Source organism: Octopus bimaculoides, chromosome 7 (assembly GCF_046866305.1).
Source record: "Octopus bimaculoides isolate indiv1 chromosome 7, ASM4686630v1, whole genome shotgun sequence".
Lineage (NCBI taxonomy): Eukaryota > Metazoa > Mollusca > Cephalopoda > Octopoda > Octopodidae > Octopus > Octopus bimaculoides.
The window spans coordinates 22,482,385-22,487,384 of NC_142934.1; the positions used below are offsets into that span (position 1 = coordinate 22,482,385).

The 5,000-nt window shown below is 36.5% G+C and overlaps 1 long non-coding RNA gene across 1 annotated transcript in view; it reads right to left on the minus strand.

Moving 5' to 3' along the window:
- The window catches only part of LOC149134604 (uncharacterized), a 6,294-nt gene extending 1,951 nt beyond the window's left edge, over window positions 1-4,343 (minus strand). Inside the window, exons 1-2 of the long non-coding RNA XR_016242453.1 lie at window positions 3,886-4,343; window positions 1-1,285 (exon numbers count right to left, since the gene is read on the minus strand). The exon at window positions 1-1,285 is cut by the window's left edge and continues 1,951 nt beyond it. This is a non-coding gene — a long non-coding RNA (uncharacterized LOC149134604). The remainder of the gene's footprint in view (window positions 1,286-3,885) is intronic.
- Between the last annotated feature and the right edge of the window lie 657 nt (window positions 4,344-5,000).

The window sequence follows — 5,000 nt, forward strand, 5'->3', positions numbered from 1 at the left end:
TAGATAAACAATTATATGCATAAAAACTACTGCGCTTATATAAAGAGTTACTATTTATATACGTCCGCGAATCTACTTAAATATAAATATAGTATAAATAGTTACTATATATAAGTGCAGTAGTTTTTATGTAAATGTTGTTTATCTACGTTGTGTCTATGTATTTGTATGTAAGTGTTTGTGTATGTGTGTGTGTATATATATACATCCAAACAAAACATATTGTGTGTGTGTATATACATGCAAATAAAGACATTATGTGTGTGTGTGTGTGTATACATGCGAATAAAGACATATATGTGTATACTTACATAGAAATAGTATATGTCTTTGGGTATACAGGTTTTTGTTGTGTGTATGTATATATATGAGCTTATTAGTATGTATATGTGTATGTGCATATATGTATCTATGTATACATGTCTGCGTGCGCGCGCGCATATATATATATATAGATATATAGACACACACGCACACCACACGCGGCTAATAATACATTTTTGATTGTTATCTCCCTTGCATTGGCCCTCGGCTTTTGCAAGAATTTACGTTCATCATAGATTAATTAATTCTTTAATTATTCGACACTGTTCATGCTCATCCACATACATGCATGCATACATACATACATACACACATACATACATACATATGTATGTGTACATATGTATGTGTGTATACCTACCTACCTACCTGCCTACCAATCGACCGACCTAACTACCTACCTATTTTATCTATCTATCTATCTATCTATCTATCTATCTATCTATCTATCTATCTATCTATCTATCTATCTATCTATCTGTCTATGTAGCTAGCTATAGCATGCTTTTGGTTGATGTCTGAGCATATGCATATATATATTAGTCCATGAAGTCGAAAGTTCAATTAAATATTTGTAAGTTTATAAACATGTATTTTTGTAAATCGTGTGATATCAAGAATGCGTAATGTATATGTTATACATGTCTGTGTAGTTAAGAATTTCAGCTTGAGTTTCGGCACGGTAGGTGAAGCGTCATACTAGAAATTTCGAAGTATAAAATGTTTCTTGTGCTTGCACAGTGATAACATTTCTTCCCTAATATTCAAAATATTCATTTATGCTATTATGGTATTTAATTTCCCTATGAGACAGAGGTCGCATTTGCTGCCCCGTCGCTTATATTTGTTGGCCTGAGCGATGATGCTCCAATTTATATGGGAGTTGTCATCCACACATATCCTCTCTTTAAGGTTCCATATCATATTGGATAAAGATGTTGCGTTTCTTCGGTTCTTGTCTCTAAAAAAAAAAAAAACCGGGTACTTTACTACAGATAAATTAAATATCATTACATCAACGATGAACGTTTTGAGCAGTAAGGAAAAAACTTTCTTCCCTTGCATGCCCGTTTTATTTATTTATTGGAAATCAATTTTAACAAGGCGACACCAGCAATGAAACGGGTTTCAAGCAACCGCTTCGTATATTGGGAGTAAAAGGAGAGAAGGATCATCGAATGAGAAATTGCTCTAAGACTAATAAAACAATCAATGCAATATATGAAAGAATTAAAATCATTGTATTTTTGCCTGGGAAAATTAAAAAAAAAAAAAAAAAAAAAGGCAGAAGAGAATAAAAAGAGTTACAGCAAAATTTGTGCCTCGCTTGTTCACGGAACATCAAAAGCAGTCACGACTGAATGCGTGTCGTAAACTGAAAGAACAGCTGGAAGTTGATCCGGACCTTTTTTTCAAAGGTCATCACTGGTAACGAAAGATGGTGCAACGGAATTTGCAGATGTGGAAGTGGCGAAGAAAAATAACGACGGAGGCGTTAAAAGGAATCACTTTGCAAGAGTTCCAGCACTGCTTCGAACGGTGGAAAACGTGTCTGGACCGATGCATTGCTTCAAGCAGAGAATACTTTGAAGGCGATAAAAGTGTAAACATGTAAAACTAAGTGAATAAATTAATGTAGCAAAATTCCGGTTTCCTTTTGGTTCGCCCTCGCTGTAAAGTAAATACTTTAGTTAATTTTTTCGACTGAAATCCTTCGAGGTGGTGCTCAAGCATGGCCACAGTTCAGTGACCGAAACAAGTAAAAGATAAAAGCTAAATAAATAAATAAATGAATAAATAACAAGTCTTTGGAAATAGTGAGAAATTCCAGTGTCAGACGGTAGGATATGTCGATTGGAACAATACTCGGTCATGTCAGTGCGCATGACAAGTGGACTTTTTAAGTAAAGTGACAGAATATATATATATATATATATATATATGTGTGTGTGTGTGTGTGTGTGTGTGTGTGTGTGTGTGTGTGTGTATATATATATATATATATATATATATATATATATATATATATATATATATATATAAAAGATCTCCGTCCACTGAAGTGTCCAGCTGAAGGTCAACCACACCACTCAGACGTAATTGATTATCAGATTTGTGCGCGCGCGCGTATATCTATCTATCTATCTATCTATCTATCTATCTATCTATCTATCTATCTATCTATGTGTGTGTGTATGCATGTATATGTACAGACACACACGTTCGCACACACACACACATACATACATATATACGTACCTATATACATACGATAGAGCTGACCAACAAATTGGAGAAGGGGGGGGGGGAAGACGAAGAGGTTTGGTAGGAGGTAGATATCGCTGTTTATATTACGAGACATTATTTTATAGTTGATATTAATGTCTTTTCCGATTTTTCTCTTTACATTTGTTTTAAACACTTACGGTGTTCTTCAAATTGGTGTTCTTATATATAAAAATGGTAAGAATGATGGTGAGAGTGAACTGAGAGGGTGTGCGATAAGATAGAAGAAGAGAGAAGTGATATCTAGAGGTACTGGGAGAAAGATAGATAGATAGATAGATAGAGGGAGCAAACTGTGAGAAAAAGAGAGTGGGGAGATAGAAACTACTGTATGAATTAAGTATGCGCGCGCGCGTATGCGTAATTCAAAATTTTGAATAACCATACGCAGGAGTGTATGGCGCAGGAGTAGCTGTGTGGTAAGTAAATTGCTTACCAACCACATGGTTCTGGGTTCAGTCCCACTGCGTGGCATCTTGGGCAAGTGTCTTCTACTATAGCCTCGGGCCGACCAAAGCTTTGTGAGTGGATTTGGTAGACGGAAAATGAAAGAAGCCCATCGTATATATATATATATATATATGTATATATATATATATATATATATATATATATATATATATATATATATATATATATATATATATATATATATATATATATATAGGTGAAGTATATTTGCCACTTTTGGATCCTGTTGTATTCACCACTCTGATTGGTTGGTATTGGCGTATTTTTGTCTCCTGTTTTATTTATCGCCAGGGTGCAACCCAACCAATCGCAGCCTTCAGATAAGGTCGCGAGGGACAGTTTTTCTGAACCCCTGTTTGAGCCGATAGTATCTTATAAATAGCTAGCTTTTCACGGTCACGATTGTCAGTCCGGCTCCAGACCTTCTGAGGTCTAGCCGCTGGCCACAGAGCACACAGCCAGTTCTAGCGACGACACGACGCAGCTTCGTGGAGAGTACCAGTCAAGCAATGGAGTCGATGTAATCGACTTAGTCCCTTCCCCGAAACAGCTGGCCTTGTGCCAAAATTTGAAGCCAATATTTCTGTTGTAAATACGAAAGAGATTTTTCTATTTTATCTTTTACTTATACTTGTTTCATTCATTAGACTGCGGCCGTGCTGAAGCACCGCTCTGGAGGAGTTTTAGTCGAGCAAATCGGCCTTACAAGTAGTTTTTAGTCTGGTACTCATTCTACCGAATCACTACTTTACAGGGGCATAAACAAATGAACATCTGCCATCAAGTTGCCGAACCACTACTTACCTTTTCATCGGCAGTTGTACCTTTCATGAAGCTCTTGAAAGCTAATTGACATTTCTGTTTGAATTTCTTGAACGCTTCCACGATATCATCGGCGTCCCAGTTCATGGTCGGATGCAGATTCATCTGTACGGTAACGGGGACCGCCATTTCGGATCCTCGTGTATGTCCGAAGACGAAGCGATATTCAGTTTGTTAAATTTCAGACATGTTGTGTTCCTGTTTTGTTGTAAAGGCACGGTTTTCTCATAAGTATTTATCGCTGCACCATGTTATATATTCTTTTGGTTCGTGTTGGGACAATAAACAACTCATTGAAGGCGTTATTATGATTCTACGTGTTTATTTATTTGGCATGTTTACAACTGTATATGTATAGCAACTGTATATGATACACACTGTGCACATCCGCTTTTGTCACAGTTCATACTGTTTACTAACAAAATAGTACTAATAGTGGGGATGTATTCATATATACGTATACCTACGCATACACATAGATATGAACATATAACAAATATATATGTTTAAACTGTACATTGTCAAGGTGATGAGGATCGAGGTGCAGTACTTCAAATCTGAAAGGGAGGGAGAGAGAGAGAGAGAGAGAGAGAGAGAGAGAGAGCAGAGAAAGTGTGTATGTGTGTGTATGTATATATATATATTTATATATACGTACACGCTTATACATATATATCTATATATGTATATGTGTACGTTTGTAAAAAATATTCGAAAACTCTCAACACCAAAACGCTTCAACCAAACATAACGGAAGTCTTTCTCTTATAACAATCAAACAAGGTAGTCGATTGCCAATGTCGTGTGATCCATTGGTAACATTACACACACACACACACACACACACACACACACACACACACACACACACACACACACACACACACACACACACATACACACACATACACACGCACACACACACACACACACACACACACAAACACAGAGACACACAGACACACACACACGCACACGTTAGTGATAATAAATTGTCATTTTAGATTTCGGTGAAAACTACTTCAATGGCCCTTTGGAACATTGGAACGCAATGAACAAAGAGAAAGCTCATTCTGTGATATCGCTGTTAGAGCTGA